We start from the raw sequence: 22,885 nt of genomic DNA on the forward strand, positions 1-22,885 counted from the left end.
TGGCGGGAACGGAAAATTTGAGGAGATAGAGAAGCCCGCAGGCTGAGGGGGCGGGGACTCAAGCGGCGACGTCAAGGACTTCCTGTGGTCGTGAATAGAAACACGTCTTCTTCCGGTGCGGCTCCAGAGCAACCGACGCAGCGCGAGAGAGACTGAGGTACCGGCCAGGCGCGGTAACCGGGGCAACGCGGCGGGGGCTCAGCAGGGGCTCAGGTAACTCGTGGCAACCGGAGGGAGGTTGGGGGGAGGAGTGAGCGGCCTTTCGCGGTAACCCAGCACAACCCGACATGTCTGTGGTGAGCAGGAGGAGGAGGGATTTCTCTTCGGGGTATGAGGATGGGTAGGGTGGACCACAACCAGATTAGCCACGATCTTATTGAATGGCCGAGCAGGCTCGAAGGGCTGAATGGAACTCTCCCGCCCTAAGGCCCGGCATACCAGTGCAGGTGGCCAGGGATCGACAGCGGCTCTCCAGTGAAATGAAATGAAAATCGCTTATTGTCACGAGTAGGCTTCAATGAAGTTACTGTGAAAAGCCCCTAGTTGCCACATTCCGGCGCCTGTCCGGGGAGGCTGGTACGGGAATCGGACCATGCTGCTGGCCTGCTTGGTCTGCTTTAAAAGCCAGCGATTTAGCCTGGTGAGCTAAAGCAGCCCCAGTGAGAAGCTGTCCGGACAGACCCGGCTCGGAAGGAGGGCGTGAGGCGTTACCGCAGAGGTTGTAGATGCCATTGAGAGGCTGCCAACTGGGACGGTGACGAGGCCGACCCACGGACTGCCCTGGCTGGGATCAGGACTTTGGCCGCTCCAATTGTTGTTAATGATTCACCGCAGCTGGGCTGTGATCTGCGGGGTGATCGCTGAACATGCTGGGAGGGCGTCATGGGCCGGATAGTTCAGTAATCTGGGAGTGTGAGTGCTCTGCTGTTTTTGGGGAAAGAGGACAACAATTGGATCTTTAGTGTTGTATCCTTTAGACTCACAGCTTTTTATTTGTCAATTGGTCATGTCGAAACTGTGATTCTTTCATTTGTGTTGACTGGGGGAGAATTTGTAAGGTGCTCATAGAATTTACACTGCAGAAGAAGGCCATTTGGCCCATCAATTCTGCACCGGCCCTTGGAAAGAGCACCCTACTTAAGATGATGCCTCCACCCTATCCCAGTAACCCCATCTAACCTTTTGGAACACTAAGGGGCAATTGATCATGGCCAATCCACCTAACCTGCACATCTTTGGACTGTGGGAGGAAACTGGAGTAAAATGGCACTCTTTTTCTGAGCATCTTGCGAGCATATTTGGAAGCAAGAATTGTTATGGTGGTGCTCTTTAATCCCTGTAATGTTGCTTTTTAGAATGTTACTGTTGCAAATTGGCTGGTCAAATTCGTTCTGAATTTGTAAACTTGCAAGTTTGCATTATAATATAGGAATAATTCTAGTTAATCTCCTATTATTGATTAGGCAGGGAGATAAGATAAAAACCTATCTGTTTCTGTCCCATCTGTGTCTGTCATTCCTTTCTCTTCTCGTTATTTTTATTCACTTTCTCAGTGGTTTTATGTAGCTTTCTATCTTTCTGTCCTCTATTGCGTACACTTCCACCCCCCACACACATGCACCGATCACGCCAGAAAAGATGGCACTGGTTGTGCTGGATCGGGTGCCTGTCCACCCCGACCCACAGCCCATCTCCTGGCCACCCCCCACTCTTCCCCCAGCCCGGCCAGAAGCGCCTTGGCCAGCAGCATGACTGTCGGCGACGTATGGTGCTGCTGGACACTGTCCGTACACCCTCTCTCTCACTCTCTCTGTGGCCACCATGTCAGGCCCACGATTGTTGAGACCACATGTGGCCTGTGCCGTCTGGAACTTGGCCCATTGGAGGCGGAGCATTGGGGTGTGCCCGATAATTAGATGCGAACGCAGTTGCAACTCTGCGTGGCATGCGCCGTAATGACGCTGATTTGGAGGGACGAAGCATCACGATTTTGACGTCGGGCAACGGCGAATCCTGCCCCTAGCATTTTCAATACACTTTCACAATCATATGTTTGATGTCCTTGCTTGGAAATAATGCATGTACATTGAGTACACCAACTTAAATCCTATTTGGAACTTAATCTGCTTATTTGATCTGTATGGTAGCTTACTGCTGGTGATGTGTATCTATGTGTTCATACAGAATTATCTGTAAAATTTATGCTGATGTAAGGGAGAGAAGATTCAAAGGCCTTTTGTTTAACCAAATCTAGTTGAAAGGTCTAGGCGGCGAGCAGATAATAGCACCAAGATTGAGGAAACTAGAGAAGAACGGCTAAGCAAATTGTGGTGAATCAGTGGTGCAAAATGTTTATCGTTTTTAAATGTGTGTAAATTGCAGCTGTAGTAAGGAAGGAGTGGGGGGGGGGGGGGGAAAGCAATGCAATAAATCTTAATTTTAACACATTGTGAATACAGGGAAGAGCAAGAAAATAAAAAAATGTTGCACTTGGGGGTTCCTGATTGCAAATTGGTGCCATGTTGCATCCGTGAAAGCAGCAACTACCCTTTAACAGCATTTCATTTGCCTATAAAGTGCTTCCAGACATCGAGGTTGAGAAAAACACTATAACTGCAAGCTTTATTTATATTTGAGGCTCAGCAGAAACTGGGCCAAAGTTAAACAAAATAACTTTAACAGCATTGGATTTTAAAATAGATATCGTTATAGGTTGTGAAAAAGGGATAGAGAGAAACACAAAACAGAAACGACGGAAGGATTGTCAGTTGGATAGCAAGCTTTTTCTTTCCTTTTACAGTTGTGATAAGTGTCTTCTTTGATGGGGGGAAATGAAATTAAATATTGGTTTTGAGATAAAGAATTCTCATTAGACAAGGAATGCTTATCATGAGCAAGATTCTTTTTCGGGTTGCTTCAGCAACGATGTCTTAAGGAAGACCTGCATTTATGTGGGGCTGTTCATACCTCTGGGTATTCCCAAAATACTTTACAGCAATGAAGAGCTTTTGAAGTGTAGCCACCATTAAAATGTAGGTAATGCAGCAACCAAAGAAGAACCAGGTAATCTGCCTCAACCATTACCATCCAGTGGCCTTGACATCTATCATTATGAAGTGCTTTGGGAGGTTTGTCATGAGACACATCAACTCCATACTCCCAGAATACCTTGATCCACTGCAACAGTGGCACTGCTGCCTCACAGCACCAGGGACCTGGGTTCAGTTCTGGCCATGGGTGACTGTTTGTGGAGTTTGCACGTTCTTTCCATGTCTGTGGGTTTCCTGCGGCTGCTGCGGTTTCCTCCCACAGTCCAAAGATGTGCAGGTTAGGTGGATTAGCCATGTTAAATTGACCCTAAGAGTCCAAAAGGTTAGGTCAGGTTACGGGGATAGGTGTCGACTTGAGTAGGGTACTCTTTCCATGGGCTGGTACAGATTCGATGGGCCGAATGGCCTCCTGCACTGTGTAAATTCCATGAATTTGAATACCTCCACAGCAGACTCTGTCTCCCTGGGCTTGCCTCATCCCTCGACAACAAGGATTCCTATGTCAGACTCCTATTCATTGACTACAGCTCCGCCTCCAACCGTAACCCCAACCAAACTCATATCAAAAGTCCAAAACCTAGGACCAGGCTCCTTCCTCTGCAACTGGATCCTCAACTTCCTGACCCATAGAACACACTCAGTAAGAATAAACAACAACACCTTCTCCACGATAATCCTTGATGCTGGAAACCCACAAGGCTGTGCATGTTTAAAAAAAAAAAAAAATTTTTTGAATGAAATGAAAAATGAAATGAAAATTGCTTATTGTCACGAGTAGGCTTCAAATGAAGTTACTGTGAAAAGCCCCTAGTCGCCACATTCCGGCGCCTGTTCGGGGAGGCTGTTACGGGAAGTACCCAATTATATATTTTTTCCAATTTAAGAGGCAATTTAGCGTGGCCAATCCATCTCACCAGCAGATTTTTGGGTTGTGGGTGCGAGATCCATGCAGGCACGGGGAGAATGCGCAAACTCCACACAGAGTGTCATGGGGCCGGGATCAAACTTGGGTCCTCAGTGCCGTAGACAGCAGTGCTAACCACTCCACCACCATGCTGCCCAAGGCTGCGTACTTAGCTCACTACTGCACTCCCTATACATGCACGAATGCATGGCAACATTTAGCTCCAGCTCCATCTACAAGTTTGCAGATGGCACGGCCATAGTGGGTTGGATCTCGGACAATGATGAGTCAGTGTACAGGAGGGAGATAGAGAACCTAGTGGTGTGGTGCAACAACCACAATCTCTCCTTCAGCAAAACTGAGGATCTGGTCATTGACTTCAGGAAGCAAAGTATCGTACACACCCGTGTCTGCATCAATGGTGCCGAGGTGGAGATGGTTGAAAGCTTCAAATTCCTAGATGTGCACATCACCAACGATCTGTCCTGGTCCACCCAGGTCGATACTATGATCAAGAAAGCACAACAGCACAAACATCTACTCGGCAAACTAAGGACATTCAGCATGTCCACGTTGACTCTTGCCACTTTTACAGATGCTCCGTAGGAAGTATCCTATCTGACTGCATCACAGCCTGGTATGGCAACTGCTCGGCCCAAGACCGTGAGAAACTACAGAGAGTCGTGAACACAGCCCAGTCCATCACGTGAAACTGCCTCCCATCCACCTCCCGCTGCCTTGGCAGGTGGGCAGCATAATCAAAAGACCCCTCTCACCCGGGTTATTCTCTCTTCTAACCTTTTCCATCGAGCAGGAGGTGCAAAAGTCTGAGAACACGCACTAACAGATACAAAAGCAGCTTCTTCCCGGCTGTTATCAAAGTTCTGAATGACCCTGTTATGAACTGAACTGATCTCCCCATGCATCTTCTCTACTGAGTAGTACTACACTCCGTATGCTTCACCCAATATCTGTATATTTATTATGTGTCCTATGTTTCTCATGGATGGAACGATCTATCTGGACTGTATGCAGAGCACTACTTTTCACTGTACCTCGCTACACGTGACGACCCAAATTCAATCCAGTGTGCTCAAAACAAACTCTCACAAACAGCCATGTGATGCTGACCAGGTAATGTTTTAGAGATAGTTTGAATGAGGGATAAATATTGGGTGGAATAATGGAATAACCTGCTCTTCAAATTAGTGCCATGCAATCTTTTATGTCCACCTGAGAGGATAGATGTGAGTTAGGTTCAACGTTTCACCTGAAAGGCGACAGGAGAAATCCAACTGCACAATTTGGCCAGTAAATCCCACGAGAGGCCTCTCGCAGGATTTACCCGGCTCGCCATGCCATGTGAGATCTAATGGGAGACTTCATATCTGGATGCCCACTACAGTGGGCAGATCCTTTGACAAATTTGCATATTAAAGTGAACAGCTAGTCTCTCCTTAACATGCACTTGCCTGACATACCCAAGATGTTGGGATCGAATCTCTTGGCCCGGAGACCCCGAGTGTCTTCACAAACGGCGATCAGGTGTACTGGCACTTGGGGAGAAGAGGGGGCCTCTCCCAGGGGATCAGGGACACCTGGGTGGCTGGTCTCTGGGATACCCTGGCTGTGTAACCTGGGTGCCTCCTTGGCACTGCCAGTGTGCCAGGTGGAATTGCCAGGCTGGTCAGGGCCCTACCAGGGTGCCAGGCTGGCTGGCAGTGCCACGGTGCTTGGGTGGCATTTTGTCTGCACTGGGCAATCTGACCTGGGTAGTGCTGCCTTTATTAGGTGGGGTGTGGGAGGCTCAATTACCCCTTTATAGGTGAGTTGGGGGGGCTTGGATGTCGCATTGTAGGATCTGATAAAATGGTACCCTGATCTCTTCATGAGACCAAGTGCAGCCTCGGCGCGGAGTTCTCCTCTGAAGCCCTGAAATAAAACAGGGTTCCGTCGGGTAGCGGGATCTTTCTCGGTGCTGCCAGTGACAGAAATCACGCTAAACGCGCCCGTCACAGGACTGCGTTTTGTTTCTGTTAAATTGCACCCAACATCTCTTCTTTCTTAAATTTAGAGTACCACATTCATTTTTTCCAATTAAGGGGCAATTTAGCATGTTCAATCCACCTACCTTGCACATCTTTGGGTTGTGGGGACGAAACCCACGCAAACACGGGGAGAATGTGCAAATTTCACACGGACAGTGACCCAGAGCCAGGATCGAACCTGGGATCTCGGCGCCGTGAGACTGCAGTGCTACCACTGCGCCACCGTGCTGCCCACACCCGACATCTCTAATGGCATAGTTACTCTCGGTACTACACTGGAGTGTCACTAAAATGTTTGGTGCTTCAAGGATCCAGAGCAGAACATGGGGGCGGCACGGTAGCAGAGTGGATAGCACTGTGGCTTCAGAGCGTCAGGGTCCCAGGTTCGATTCTCCGCTGGCTCACTGTCTGTGCGGAGTTTGCATGTTCTACCCTTGTCTGTGTGGGTTTCCTCCGGGTGCTCCGGTTTCCTCCCACAGTCTAAAGATGTGCAAATTAGGTGGATTGGCCATGCTAAATTGCCCTCCGTGTCCAAAAAGGTTAGGAGGGGTTATTGGGTTATGGGGATAGGGTGGAAGTGAGGGTTTAAGTGGGTTGGGTTGGTGCAGACTTGATGGGCCAAATGGCCTCCTTCTGCTCTGAATGTTCTAATGAAGCCATGACCTTCTGACTGAGGCGAGTGTGACTCACTGAGCCACTGATTATACAGTGTTTAATTTTAGATGTGTAAATGTGGTCCATGGTGGTCATGGTGAGGTATATTTATGAGTGGGAAATTCAAGGAATAGAAAAAGAAATAGCAATTTTCACTAACTTCATTGAAGCCTACTCGTGACAATAAGCGATTGGGGCGACAATAAGCGATTGGGGTTGGTTTAGCACACTGGGCTAAATTGCTGGCTTTTTAAGCAGACCTGCAGCGCGGGTTCAATTCCCGTACCAGCCTCCCCGGACAGGTGCCGGAATGTGGCGACTCGGGGCTTTTCACAGTAACTTCATTGAAGCCTGCTCGTGACAATAAGCGATTTTCATTTTAATAAAATTGGTTGGCGGGGTGGGTGTTGGAGTCTGGTGATTTGTTTTACCTCTTTAACCCTTTTCCATACCTCACGATATTAACTATTGATATGTAATGCTTTTCATTCTGTTCTGGCTTAGGCAATGAGTGTCCATAGAGTAAAATAAAAAACGATAAAGAATCCATTGAGTATTTGATTGTTGAAGGTGATCTGATTTTTTTTTCCTCCGTTGAAATCTAAAAATATCCACCATCATTCTAGAATTGAACCACAGGGACCTGGCAGTGACACAGGTTTAATCCTTCTGGGTTGAAAAATTGAAGTGCAGGATTGGTTTCCATGGTAGGAAAATGGAAATAAGTTATGATTCCTGTTTCCGTTTACTACCTGCTGATCCCAGTTGGAAAGTGCATATTTAGACTTTGGGCAGGGATTTGATCTAATCATTATTACTTGGGCATGTTTGCCTATTGACCTTGGATAAGGTACTGGAGGGAGAGCTGTCATGTAATTGTGCCTCAGCATGCAAGAGTTGGCATTTTCTGAGAGGATGCTGGGGATCGAGAGGTGTTGGCTGGTTTATGAAAATTATAGCATCCACAGAGATTTGGACAGACAGACTGCTTGTACTTGGCTGTGGGATCCAGCTGTGAGTTAGATTTGGTCTAGGATTTTACATAAGAACTAGGAGCAGGAGTAGGCCATCTGGCCCCTCGAGCCTGCTCCACCATGCAGGAGTAGGCCATCTGGCCCCTCGAGCCTGCTCCACCATTCAGTGAGATCATGGCTGATCTTTTGTGGACTCAGCTCCACTTTCCGGCCCGAACACCATAACCCTTTATTCCTTTATTCTTCAAAAAACTATCTTCATCTTAAAAACATTTAATGAAGGAGCCTCAACTGCTTCACTGGGCAAGGAATTCCATAGATTCACAACCCTTTGGGTGAAGAAGTTCCTCCTAAACGTAGTCCTAAATCTACTTCCCCTTATTTTGAGGCTATGCCCCCTAGTTCTGCTTTCACCCGCCAGTGGAAACAACATGCCCGCATCTATCCTATCTATTCCCTTCATAATTTTATATGTTTCTATAAGATCCCCCCCTCATCCTTCTAAATTCCAACGAGTACAGTCCCAGTCTTCTCAACCTCTCCTCGTAATCCAACCCCTTCAGCTCTGGGATTAACCTAGTGAATCTCCTCTGCACACCCTCCAGTGCCAGTACGTCCTTTGTCAAGTAAGGAGACCAAAACTGAACACAATACTCCAGGTGTGGCCTCACTAACACTTTATACAATTGCAACATAACCTCCCTAGTCTTAAACTCCATCCCTCTAGCAATGAAGGTCAAAATTCCATTTGCCTTCTTAATCACCTGTTGCACCTGTAAACCAACTTTCTGTGACTCATGCACTAGCACACCCAGGTCTCTGCACAGCAGCATGCTTTAATATTTTATCGTTTAATAATAATCCTGTTTGCTGTTATTCCTACCAAAATGGATAACCTCACATTTGTCAACATTGTATTCCATCTGCCAGACCCTAGGCCATTCACTTAACCTATCCAAATCCCTCTGCAGATTTCCAGTATCCTCTGCACTTTTCGCTTTACCACTCATCTTAGTGTCATCTGCAAACTTGGACACATTGCCCTTGGTCCCCAACTCCAAATCATCTATGTAAAATTTTGTAGTAGTGGCTGGAAAAATATGAGCAAAGGAAGCCAGCACTAGTTTCTATCTTGTCTCGAGGGGTGGAATTCTCCCATTTTGAGACTTAATTTCTGTGACTGGGGCAGGAAAATGAAAATCGCTTATTGTCACGAGTGGGCTTCAATGAAGTTACTGTGAAAAGCCCCTAGTCGCCACATTCCGGCACCTGTTCGGGGAGGCTGGTACGGGAAACGAACCGTGCTGCTGGCCTGCCTGGGTCTGCTTTAAAAGCCAGCGATTTAGCCCAGTGTGCTAAACGAGCCCATGAACATGGAGTGTTTCCCGCTGTGACGGTTGGTGGGAAAACACGCCAAATCTTCAGCCCCGACTTCACCCGGGTATTTTATGCCATATTCAGTGGCAGGGTTGGCCTGGAAGGCACATAGTCTGCCGTTGTGTCCAAGTGCCATATTGAAAAGTGTCTTGGCCCATAGACTGGAAGATGGACCTTTTGAGAATTAAGATGGATCTCCCAAGAACATTCTGAGGCTGGAAGATGTACCTAATCTGGAAGATCTACCTGCAGATGATCCCCTGACCCACTGCTGTGGCATTTGAGGGTTGCAGGTGGCTTCCATCCTGAACTCCAGAGGCAGCCCCAGGCTCTCTTCAGATGTCCCAACATCTGCATGCCATGTTCTGAACGTGTTTCACACCAGTGTGTTTTCCTGCTGGTATCGTGGATGAATCGTGTTGGGGTCGGGCTTCATCTGTATCCCATTAACGGGATGAAAATGAGATTCATGTCAGCCTCCAGTGGATTTGCCGACACATTGTGACTCCCCCATTGCAGCAGGAATTTGGTGGCTTCTCTCATCTTTGGAGAGTGTCTAGGCTCCTGTGATACTTTTCTGTTGCTAAATTTGGGAAATGGATTAAGTCCTTCACCACTGTCCTTCGTTCATGTTACTGACATTCTTCTCCCCCACCCCCCTCACTATCCTCTTGCAATCTCTAATATTCTCTTCCTCTCTCCTGTCTGCCTCTTTCTTTTGATGCATACCTAGGCACCAATCAGAAAAGCTAACTGACTTACTTTGCCCCTCCTCCAGCCCTTCCATTCTACCAGTCTTCACACTTCAGCTGCTGTGACCAGTTGAAACATCACTACTCTGGATGAGGTGATTCATTCAGATTAGCATCTGAAATCTGCGATCTTTGTGTGGTTTGCTACCAAACTAGTTGCTGCACGTACCTCTACAGCCATCGGGGCATTGGTAATTACTGATTTACATGCTGACGTTGTGAAATTTGTTTTCTTGGGCTATTAACCTGTTGGGTGTTACTGAATTTCAAAGCGTACAACAAAGCTGTTAGTTCAAGTTCTAGTTAAGTAAATGTTTTGACTTGAAACTGCTTAATTCTTGGTGTTGATTCAAAGTTGCAAGGAACTTGCTGTGTTCCTGAGGTAAGTTTGTAATTCAGCATGATGCTTAATTAACATGCAGCGCAGTGGAAAAATGCGGTGACAGATCACACTCGGGTTCCTGACTTTCAAAGGTGTTGGGAGGAGGTGCAGACTTTAGATGAGCTGCTTTCTCTTGGAGCCCCATTTTTTATGAAAAATGCCTTTTTTTGCACGACACAGGCTTGGAGTGCAGGAGGGCCTGTTCCTGTGCTGTATTGTTCTTTGTTCATGGGAAGGTCCTACAGCGCACTTAGTGCCAGAATAAAATAATGGCCGTGCTGATGTTTTGCCTCTGGAGGCAGGGAGTGAAGTCGTCTATGGGGTGGCCATAGTTCTGGGGCATTCTCATTGGTGTTTAATTGTAGTGCTATAACATAAATGGGGTGCTAAGATCAAGCGTCATTGTTTTCTTATGTTCTAATAAATAGTTACACAGATTGGAAAGCTCAAAGAGCTTGAAATGTGTACTTGGAGGGGGTGATAGGCAGTTTTCAAGATTAAAATGAATTCTCATTTGTTTTTAAATTAAATTGAACTTTGTTTCATTTTTTTGTGTCTGTACAGTTAGTGTCTGTACAGCTATCTTTTTTTAATGTAAATTTAGTGTATCCAATTAATTTTTTCCAATCGAGGGGCAATTTAGTGTGGGCAATTAACCTACCCTGCACATCTTTTGGGTTGTGGGGACGAAACCCACGCAAACAACGGGGAGAATGTGCAAACTCCACACGGACAGTGACCCAGAGCCGGGATTGAACCTGGGACCTCGGCGTCATGGGGCAACTGTGTTAACCACTTGCGCCACTGTGCTGCTGTGTACAGCTATCTTTAACTGAAGGCATTCATCTAATTCATCTGAGTGAATCTGTTGATCCTTCTTGTAATAAAGTGTTTTTTTACAGTTAGTTGCGTGGTCTGTAAAGTGGGATGGATGGGACTTGTCTCCTGGCTAATCTGAAAGGAAAAAAAAAAATCAAACTTCAAGTATGTTGTTTTGTGTTTGAATGTTGTCAAAAAATTAGTTGAAGCCGCTTTGTAATGTTTTGTTAATCACTGATACACCAGTGGAATATACTGAGCATCACTCTGATTTCAGTGAAGTGCCATGTGAGATTTTTGTTTTCTTGGGTGTGTGCGTTTCCTCCGGATGCTCCGGTTTCCTCCCACAAGTCCCGAAAGACGTGCTTGTTGGGTGAATTGGACATTCTGAATTTTCCCTCCGTGTACCTGAACAGGCGTCGGAGTGTGGCGACTATGGGATTTTCACAGTAACTTCATAGCAGTATTAATGTAAGCCTACTTGTGATAATATTAAAGATGATTATTATTAAAGATGAACTGCCATGGCTTTTAGGACAGCACATTCTCCCTGTGTTTGTGTGGGTTTCGCCCCCACAACCCAAAGAGATGTGCAGACTAGGTGGATTGGCCACACTAAATTGCCCCTTAATTGGAAAAAATGAATTGGGTACTCTAAATTTATAGAAAAAAAAAAGAAATGTGGGTGTCACTGGCTGGGCCAGCATTTGTTGCCCATCCCTATTTTCACAGTAATTTAATTGCAGTGTTAATGTAAGCCTATTTGTGACAATTCTAAAGATTATTATTAGAATTGCTCTTGGCATTTAAGAGTTTACCATGTTGCTGTGGATCTGGAGACACGGGCCAAGTAAGTATGGCTGATTTCCTTCCTTAAAGGCCATTAGTGAACGATATGGGTCCTCACGACATCCAACAATGGTCATTCGGGGGCGGCATATGGTGCGGTGGTTAGAACTGGGACTGCGGCGCAGAGGACCCGGGTTCGAATCCCGGCAATGGGTCACTGTCTGTGTGAAGCTTGCACATTCTCCCCTTATCTGCATGGCTCCCCATGTCTGCGTGGGTTTTGCCCCCACAGCCCAAAGATGTGCTGGTTAGGTGGATTGTCCACGCTAAATTACCCCTTAATTGGAGAAGAAAAATAATTGGCTACTCTAAATTTATTTTAAAAAATGGTATTAGACTTTTAATTCCAGATTTAAAAATATATTTGATTCAAATTTCACCACCAGGATTTTAACCTGGGTCCCCAGAACATTACCATGGGTCTCTGGATGCCACTAATACTACTGTGCCATTGCAACCTAGTATACAATAGGGAGAATAATTCTTAAGTAGGGTGTAGAAACAGAGGGACTTGGGTATGTATGTGCATAAGTCATTGAAAGTGGTAGGACACGTTGAGAGAATGGTTAAAGCCTACAGTATCCTAGGCTCTATTAATAGGAACATAGAGCACAAGAGCAAGTAGGTAATGTTGAATTAAGTCACTAGTTTGGCCTCAGCTGGAGTACTGTGAACAGTCTGGGTGCCACACTTTACTGAGGATGTGAAAGCATTGCAGAGAGTGCAGAAAAGATTCACAGTTCCAGGGATGAGGAACTTCAGAAGATAGATTGGAGAAGTTAGATTTCCTTGGAGAGGAAATTTGATGGAAATATTCAAGATCAGTTTTTATTTTTTTTAAATAAATTTAGTGTACCCAATTAATTTTTTTCAAATTAAGGAGCAATTTAGCGTGTTCAATCCACCTAGCCTGCACATCTTTTGGGTTGTGGGGGCGAAACCCACGCAAACACGGGGAGAATGTGCAAATTCCATACGGACAGCGAGCCGGGATCGAACCTGGGACCTCGGCGCCGTGAGGCAACAGGGCTAACCTACTGCGCCACCGTGATGCCCTGAGATATTCAAAATCATGAGGGGTCTGGACAGGGTGAAATCATGAAAGGACTGAGAGGGTGCAGATTTAGAGTAATTAGTAAAAGAAGCAATAGTGATATGAGGGAAAACCTTTTCACACGAGTGTCTGGAATGTGCTGCTTGACAGTGTGGTGGAGGCAGGTTTAATTTAAAAAATAAGAGAATGTACAGGGTTACAGGGATTAGGTTGGAACTAGATGAGTTACTCATTTTGAGAGCTGATGCAGCCAAATGGCCTGTGCCATAACATTTATGTGAATCAGTTATGCGGACAGCGTATAGAAACTGGGATTAATGGATAGGTTTAGCTCAGTGGGCTAGACAGCTGGTTTGCAATGCAGAACAAGGCTAGCAGCGCGGGTTCAATTCCTGTACCAGCTTACCCAAACAGGCGCTGGAACAGTAACTTCATACTTGTGACAATAAAAAAGATTACTATTATTATTGTTCTCTATATGGCAGAGAAGGTTCCGGGTAGATTTGACAGAAGTGTTCAAAATCATGAAGGGCTTTAATGGAGGGAATAATGAAAAAGTGTTTAAAATGGCAGAGGAGACTAATACACATTTAAGGTAAAAAGACCAGGGGAGATCTGAGGATTTTCTCACAGCTAGTTAGGATGATCTGGAACGTACTGCCCGAGTGGTGGAAGCAGATTCAATATTAACAGTCAACGATAACGGGTCAGTCCTCAAAGCCTAAAAACATGGGTTGTGGAAAGAGCTGGTGAGAGGGATTAATTCAATAGCTCCAACAAAGAATCATCACAGGCTCATGGACTGAATAGCCCCTATATTTGCTGTATCATTTTATGATTCACTTGTCGAAACAGTGTTGTTTGTGATAAAGTTAGTACGTAATGTCCAGAATCTCAGACCTCCAAACATTAGCTTAACTGTGCTTGTTCAGGTACCAGCAAATTTGCTACACATATTACAACGTGAATTCAAACTGTCCCCTCTGAGGAGCTACAACATTTCCACTACCCTGCCGAGTAATTAAAAAAAATAGCGACATGTTTTACGTCAATTATTGTGTTTCAAAGACTTTGAAGTTTTATTTGTATGAACGGTCCGGTTTCCTCACCAATCCTGGTTATGTCTGTAACTTTCTCAGATTCTTAATTAGTGATTTCTGTAATTAACCATTGTACTTTCCAGCGTTTCCATTCTACTGTGTGGCAACTTTTATTGCAGCAATTGAAATGTTACCCTTTATATTGGCCACTATTTATAAACAGCCAAATTGAGTTTATACTAGGACTCTTGCTGTAAATAATGGGGGACTTTGCTTTGCGCGTCCTGAATGTTGTTTCACCTCTCTGCATTGTCTACACACTGCACAGTAGTGGACACAATTTTATCTTTAAACACGTCCAAAAATCACTTGTGTTCGTGCCTTTTTTGTTCGTTGAAGAATGGCTGAAATAGCTCTGAGGCCTGACACTGGGCAACGAGTTTACTATGTCAGCTATTGGCGGAGCTATTCGTACAGTTCGTAATGGAAGATGATTATTAACACTTGTATGTGTGTTACCAGACTCTGAAATAGCATTATGGTCTTAAAATGGATTGCACATGATACTGTTTTGCTCCTGTACATCTTAGCAGTAGGAAAATGTGTATCTTTTGCCGTGTGTGTTTGTTGCTGTTTGACCTCTGATCGGATGATTACGTTGCAGTGCTGCTGTGGACTCTGGATCTGACATTTGCCCAACAGGTTAAGTGATTTCAGTGGTACTATGGGGCATAATTTTAATGGGTAAATGCAGAAAGTAATTACGCAATGGGCAAATCTCCTTTGTGTTTTTATTGGGCAAATTACACATTGATAAATATTAATACAATTGTACCAGGATACCAAAAAATGTGTTCTGTCCCAGTGAAACTCTTTTCAAATTGCCATTTGTCATGTTTGAAATTATTTAGCTGCATGCCAAAATATTATGAAATGAAAGGAATCTTTGAATGAATCTATATAATCTAAAACCTCTTCAGGGACCACTCTCCAAGTGTATCCTGGCAGCCTGGCTGTACTGTTCTCAAGGTGACAGGCTTGTCATGGTCTATTTAACCCTTTAGAATCCTAAAACCAGCAATAATACTAACAGTCTCTTTGCCAGTGAGAGCTTTCTGAATTTACATAATCTGTTCGACATAATCCAACCCTTCCATCAACATCGACCCCCCCCCCCAACAATCATACAAGTTATTGTCTTCTGAATCCTTTTAAAAGCTGCAATATCCTTGTTGCAATGCGGTGTCCAGAACTGTTCATTATATTCTAAAAACCATCGCACCAATGGTATGTAATATTTTGACTTTTTAATAAATTACAAAGTCTGACTTGCTTCACCAGATGCAGCCAAGCATTGCAGAGAAGCCTACTGTCAATTGGGATCTCCCAATTTCTTTTTCATTTCTCATGAGCTTTATTTTGTTTCCATTTAAGTAATCCTCACTTCTTGGGTTTAATTTGGTCCTCTTGTGAAGCACTTTGCATTTCTCTATGTTAACCAGTTTGGAAAAGGTATATATTCACTGTGTAAAAATAATCCTGTGAAGTGAATTGACACGTCTCCGATATCACTAATGATTTTAACAGGCTTGGAAACCTTTTGATTGCATAGTTGCAGATCGCCTGTGCCAGAATCTGTTACAAGCACTCCTTTCCTGTTCCAATGACCGGTTATATAAATAAATTATTACCTCTAAGGGGCTGGTTAGCACAGGGCTAAATCGCTGGCTTTTAAAGCAGACAAAGGCAGGCCAGCAGCACGGTTCAATTCCCGTACCAGCTTCCCCGAACAGGTGCCGGAATGTGGCGACTAAGGGCTTTTCACAGTAACGTCATTTGAAGCCTACTTGTGACAATAAGCAATATTTTTTTTCATTTAATTTCATTTTTAATTGACGATGCCTTGTCACTGAGTTCTCTACCAAAGGAAATAGCCTTTCCCTATTCATTTTACCAAAACCCTTCACAATTCTAAAGATGTCTATTTCTCCTTGGCTTTCTCCTCTTCAGTGAAAGTAGTCCCAATATTTTGAACCTTTCTTGAATAAGCAAAGTTTCCTTTCCCTAGTAGCATTCTGGTAAATCTACTCTATTTTTTCTATGGCTTTAATATCTTTGTATTGGACCAACTAAAATTGCACACAACACACTGATTGCAGGCTAACCAATTTTCATACTCTCAGTTTGTCCTTTTCTTGTCTAAGTTTGAATTTGGGTCCCCTTGTATTTGTGTTTTTGTTAATAGTGGAACACACGCGCTGACCCATTTAATTTATTCTGAAATGTCACTGATTTCCATTAACAAGAAGAGATGGAATCTTAGAATTTCTTCATCCTCAAAAAATGCAACTTTTACAATTTTTTTGTTCTTTTAGAGTACCAAATTCCCTTTTTATCCCAATTAAAGGGCAATTTAGCGTGGCCAATCCACCTACCCTGCACATCTTTGGGTTGTGGGGGTGAGACCTACGCAGACACAGGGAGAATGTGCAAACTCCACACAGACAGTGACCCGGGGCTGGGATTGAACCTGGGTCCTTGCCACTGTGAGGCAGCAGTGCTAACCTTTGTGAAGAGAGATTAAATTGGTTAGGATTGTATTCGCTGGATGAAGGGGAATCTCCTAGAAACCTATAAAATACTAACAGGACTGGACAGGGTAGATGCAGAAAGGATGTTCCCAATGGTCGGGGTATTGAGAACCAAGGGTCACAGTCAGGATACAGGGTAGACCATTCAAGATCAAGGAGAAGTTTCTTCACCCAGATAGTGGTGAGCCTGTGAAATTTGTTGCAACTGGAAGTAGTTGAGGCCAAAACATTATTTTCAAGAAGGAGTTAGATATAACACTTGAATGGGCAGCACGGCGGCATAGTGGTTAGCACTGCTACGCCACGGCGCCAAGGTCCCAGGTTCGATCCCGGCCCTGGGTCACTGTCCGCATGGAGTTTGCACATTCTCCCTGTGTCTTGTGTGGGTCTCACACCCCACAACCCAAAAAGATGTGCAGGGTAGGTGGATTGGCCATGCTAAATTGCCTATTAATTGGAAAAAAAAAATTGGATACTCTAAATTTATTTTTTAAAAAAGATATAGCATTTGGGGCGATGGATATGGGGGGGGGGGGGGGGGGGGGGGGGGGAAGAGGAGGCACGAGCGGGTTACTGAGCTGGGTAATCAGCCATGATCATAGTGAATGGTGGAGCAGCCAGAAGGGCCGAATGGCCTCTTGCTGCTCCTATTTTATATGTTTCTCACATTGTGCTTGAATATACAACTTTTCTTTTATGAAGTAGAAAATTCAATGTTTCCTAACTAATGCTTCCAAGGTGTGTCATTTTTGGCTCCCTGGCCTCAAAATAAGGTAAAAATTGTCTCATCAAGCCCATTGATTAGAGTAGGTGATTTATCTCCGAGAATTTGTATTTTCACTGCCTCCAAGAACTGTCGCTACTACACTTGTGAAATTATGCCTTTCACAAAACGCTTACCCTATTAATAATCTTGTTCAGTTCTGAAGCATGTGCCAAAAATAATTATGATTATAAGAAAGGAAAACTTAAAAGTTGGTTACAGAAGCTTAAAAGTATTTCTTACAGATGTGATTGATTATATCTTCCATGATCTTTTGAACACAAATGCACATGGTTCTGCAGACTTTCCATGCAGTACTGTTTAATTGGACAATTACTTTGTAATTGCTACTGGATTTGTGCTGTTCATAAACTAGTCCCGAGATACAGTGGATGTACATTTAAAAAAAAAATGATAATTGGAATGAGTGAGCCTGCAGAGATTTTGTGTCCATTAAAACCTTGCTTTGGAACTTTGTTTGCTATGGCTGTGCCTGGCACAGGAAATAGAATTACCCACATGCACTTCGTGCAGCCATTTAAAAAAAAAAAACTGGTTTTGAGTCCAGTAACCTCATGGCACAGATGGGATTTTTACTCTTCTGCTTTTTGTGACCCTTTTAACTTCAGACAAAAGGTACGATTGTGAAATTTCCATCTTTACAACCTAAATTCAGTTCTGAAATTGTCTGCTATTAAAAGGAGAGGGGGGAAAATATGTAAATATAAATGTTAAATGCTTTGTTGTACTGTGTATTAGTTCCTCACTCTTCAGAACCAAATACTTAATCATCTTGATATCCGGACTTCTTTTAAGGAGTTATACCCTGCATCTATGTTGACCAAAAGTAGCCACCAGTCTCTTGGTCCTGAAACTTGGCAGTTAAGTGGGCTTTGGCGGAATAGAAATATGACAAATCTCGACTAATTCTGCCTTTGCCAGAAGACACATGAGAGCAAACTAGTGCATGATGTTTTGATTTCCTCCCTCCAGGAAAAGTATTTAATTTCCTAACTCCTGCTTCTTCCCACCGTGCACAACAATGATAGTGCTTTAAAAGCAGGGTTTTGCACTGGCGGCTATTTGCTTGCATCCTTCCACTCCCTCAGGTCATCTGAATGTACCATCTTTCATTAACTATTTGAAGGAAACTGGCTGAAGAGTCTGGCTCCATAGTGCATGACACCACTAAGATTGAAAAAAGTAGGGGAGAAGACGAGCTAAATTCTGACTAGTGATGAAAGGATACCAGACATGTTTAAAATCCTGTAGATTAAGGAGGAAGAATTTAATGTGCAGTGTTTAAAAATCCCTCCGATGATATCATCTGTGGCCCCAAGCAGGATGTAGATAATAAAATAATTCTGTTAGAAATTTGTTTAAGTCAAACCCCAAATTTAAGAGAATTAGTTCCAGCTATACAATTAAGAAATTATTTAAGCCGAAAGGTTTTCTGTCTTGTATGGTCAGGGTATTCCCTTCATGAATTGGCATATGGAGTACAAAGGGCAAATTTGTATTTTCAGTGGACGGTATTGCATGCCAAGAGAACATTTGGAATACTGGATTCAGAAGATAGATCCTCAGTGTTTGTTACCTGAATTTCCTTCCAGTTCAATGTGCTATTCTCTGGTAGTGCTTTGTTTTCTGCATGCATCTACCGTCAGCCAGTTAATTCGCAAATAAAAATACTATCATGGGTGCTGTGCAAGAGTTTAACACAAAAACTGGGCATTCTATCATTACCACTTGTGTTAGATGTTGCATTCTATCATTACCACTTGTTAGATGTTAGCAGAATGGCTGCTGTGTTTTGTTTTGGCATGGCTGCTGTGTTTCCATGCTTAAGTCACTCAGCTCATTGTACGGAGTGTTCTGAAGCATTTGACAACTTGCCATTTATATAAATGTAAGTATTTTTTTCAATTGTATCATAATTGTCTGTTTGGGCTAGTAAATGCAATCCTAGCGAGTGGAGGCAGGGGAAGCAGGATATTTTGTATGATTTTGGGGTCGTGTTGAGGTGTAGCTGTGACAAACTCTAGCATTATTGTTGTAAATGGAAGTTTCTGCTTGTACTTGTTAGTTCTCAACCCTCTGGCGAGTGCTGGTTCTCAACCCTCTGGTGAGTGTGCTGGTCCGCCTTTGTTTTCACAGTCATTCTTGGCTTCGTGCCAGTCCAGTGTTGATTTGCATTTTGATTTTTAATTGCAGTGCACAAAGCTGCTGCATCCCATTGATATGCTGATTTATACTTTGCTGAAATGGACATGAATGGAGGAAGGGTGAAGAACTCCCACTCAAATCACCTCCTCTTGTCCGGCCCTGGTTTTGACTCTATTCCCTCATTAAATGTGCATCCCTTAAATGACACCTGGTCCAGCCTCGGTGTGATCTAAATTCCTCCCAAGTTATTTATTATGGCTATGATATATTTATACTCTTGCTCTGGACTCACTCACAAAGTCGAAACAGTTTCTCCACGTCTACTTGATTTGAACATCATAATTTTAAAGACCTCCGTCAGAACTCGGCCTTCTCTATCATTCCTGATTGTTTGGGCGGCACGGTGGCACAGTGGTTAGCATTGCTGCCTACGGCGCTGAGGACCCGGGTTCGAATCCCGGCCCTGGGTCACTGTCCGTGAGGAGTTTGCACATTCTCCCCGTGTCTGCGTGGGTTTCGCCCCCACAACCCAAAGATGTGCAGGGTAGGTGGATTGGCTACGCTAAATTGCCCCTTAATTGAAAAAATAATTGGGTACGCTAAATTTATATAAAAAAAAAAAAAAATTCCTGATTGTTGCATCTTCACAATTCTTGTAGCATGGTTGCAAAGTTATATTTTCTCCAGTGTTTCAATAACCTTTTTATACAATATAGACATAAAAGTAATCCAAGTATGGTCTAACCAAGTTTTTCAACATTTCCTCCATGCAGTTATATTTATTCTTCTGGAAGTGAAACCTAGTACTTGTTTTGCATTTGTTGTGTGTAGAAACATAGAAATATTTATGCCCTGGAAGGAGGCCATTCATCCTATCATGTCATCATGTTTGTGCCAACTTCGAGGGTTTGGGGGGGGGGGGGGAGGTGCTATCCAGTCTAATCCCACCTTCTAGCTATTAGTCCACAGTCCCATCGGTTATAGAGTTTCAAATGCATAAACAAAGTTTTTGAAAATGCAATGACGATTTCTACTTCTACCATGCTTTCAGTTAGTAAGAAGTCTTACAGCACCAGGTTACCTGTCCAAAGCACCAGTCCAAAGATGTGCGGGTTAGGTGGATTGGCCATGCTAAATTCCCCGTAGTGTAAGGTTAATGGGGGGATTGTTGGGTTATGGGTATACTGGTTACGTGGGTTTAAGTAGGGTGATCATTGCTCGGCACAACATCGAGGGCCGAAGGGCCTGTTCTGTGCTGTACTGTTCTATGTTCTGTTCTATGTTCTATGTTACAGTCCAACAGGTTTGTTTCGAATCCTTCCTCAAGTGAGGAAGGAGCAGTGCTCCGAAAGCTAGTGATTCGAAACAAACATGTTGGACTTTATCCTGGTGTTGTAAGACTTCTTACTGTGCTCACCCCTGTCCAACGCCGGCATCTCCACATCATCCTTTTCAGTTAGTAAGTTCCAGGCAGCTACCCCCCCCCCCCCCCCCCCCCCCCCCCCAAAATCCTCTGTTTGGGGAAAAAAACTGCTCTTCAACTCCCTTCTAATCAGCCTGCCGATGTCACCCCATGATTATTGACCTCTCTGCTGAGGAAAATAGGTCCTTCCTATTATTATCTCTTATTATCTGAGCCCCTAATAATAGCCATATCAACTTGTGTTGCTACTTTTAGTGATTTATGTATCTATATTCCCAAATCCACTTGTTCCTCTGCCACATTTAGTTTCTTGCCATCCAAGGAATATGTGACCTCCTTTTTCCTCCTACCTACTTTACACTTTGCTATTTTGAATTTCACTTGTCATTAATCTTCCTGTATGGTGGGGGCATGGTGGCGCTGTGGTTAGCACTGCTTCCTCATGCCGCCGACGAACCTGGGTTCGATCCCGGCCCTGGGTCACTGTCCATCTGGAGTTTGCAAGTTCTCCCTATGTCTGCGTGGGCCTCACCCTAATAACCCAAGATGTGCAGGATAGGCAGATTAGCCACTCTAAATTGCCCCTTAATTGGGGGAAAAAAAAGAATTGGGTACTTTAAAATTTTTTGTTAGTACAATCCTTCCTCACTGCCACACTGAAGAATCAGCCTAGATCATGTCCTCTTAAGTCTCGAGAGTGGACTTGAATATACATGACTGCCTTCCTGGCTGAGTGAAGAATGCTACCATTGAATCAAGACTAGGTTTTAAAGCCAGGGATGGAAAATGGAAAGAGAGTGCATTATGGGTCAGTCTGAAGGAGAAAGGCAAACTTTTTCATTAAGACCCTTCATCAAGACTAATGGATGGTGGATGGTCCGTCCCTCTTGAAGCGTTGACCTATATGTTTTAAAAAATATATAATTTTAGACTACCCAATTCATTTTTTTGCAATTTAGCATGGCCAATCTACCTACCCTGCCCATCTTTTGGGTTGTGAGGGCGAAACCCATGCAAACATGGGGAGAATGTGCAAACTCCACACGGACAGAGACCCAGAGCCGGGATCGAACCTGGGACCTCGGCGCCGTGAGGCAGCAATACTATCTACTGCGCCACCGTGCTGCCCCAACGTTAACCTATATGTTGATTGACCTCTGTGCATTTCCAATTTCACACAAAGTTCTTTTTATCTGATGAAATGCGCTGTCCCTAGTTTAATGTACACGGTTGCAGTAAACAAGGCTGTTTTATTCTGTTTTGATTTTTGCTTGTGACTGTCTTAGTGAATATCCCCTCTGAATTAAATACTGTTCCAAGTTGTGTAAACTGAGTTTTGCCTCTGTGTTAAGAGAGAGAAATGGCATGTCCAGTGTTAATATGGGGAGAGCATACCAAGAGACTTGAGCTTTGCCATCACAGTTTAAAACAAGACAATAATTTGAAATGGACTCCTATTATTTACAGAAATTACTTTTGCTATACTTTGCAGTGAAATTGACATTTGGTGGTGGAAATTGTTTCATCTGGGAAAGATTATAGGCAGTGCAGTTCTGCAGCTGACTTGGTATATGCAATGTCTGTCTTATTTGACTCCGAGCTGAACTTCAAACCTACTAGCCATTATTAATAAAGCTAGTTTTCCAGGCCAGCAAAACTACCAACCTATTCCCTTTTTACATCCACACAACTATTGAAAGTCATTCATGCCTTTGTCGACTCCATGATTAAATTCCCCAAAATCCCATCACTGGTTTCCTAAGGTCTGTAATATAAATTCCAGCTCATTGAACTCCATTTTGTAGTATCCTGTACTATATCCTATGTCGCCCCTTTTCGCTATTTAAAGCCATTCATTACCTTTCTTGATAATTTTTTTACTTCACAATTTACATTTTTAAATCTCAAATATTGTAACACCTGATCATTGCCAGATGATTTTTCTCCTCTTTCCAATAACAAAAATAACTCTCATTTTTATATTAGAACATAGAACAGCACAGTACAGGTCCTTCAGCCCACGATGTTGTGCCGACCAT

At 43.8% G+C, this 22,885-nt stretch overlaps 1 protein-coding gene across 7 annotated transcripts in view; it reads left to right on the plus strand.

Moving 5' to 3' along the window:
• Nucleotides 1-83: 83 nt before the first annotated feature.
• The window catches only part of vmp1 (vacuole membrane protein 1), a 179,411-nt gene continuing 156,609 nt past the window's right edge, over nt 84-22,885 (plus strand). Inside the window, exon 1 of one of the 7 annotated variants that reach the window (XM_038814654.1) lies at nt 84-157. The gene's annotated coding sequence lies outside the window, so the exon portion shown is untranslated. Of the gene's footprint in view, nt 214-9,840; nt 9,951-22,885 lie in introns of those variants that run through there. The other 6 variants (XM_038814648.1, XM_038814653.1, XM_038814649.1 and 3 more) reach the window with 6 other exon arrangements.

Source organism: Scyliorhinus canicula, chromosome 12, assembly GCF_902713615.1.
Source record: "Scyliorhinus canicula chromosome 12, sScyCan1.1, whole genome shotgun sequence".
NCBI classification, from domain to species: domain Eukaryota; kingdom Metazoa; phylum Chordata; class Chondrichthyes; order Carcharhiniformes; family Scyliorhinidae; genus Scyliorhinus; species Scyliorhinus canicula.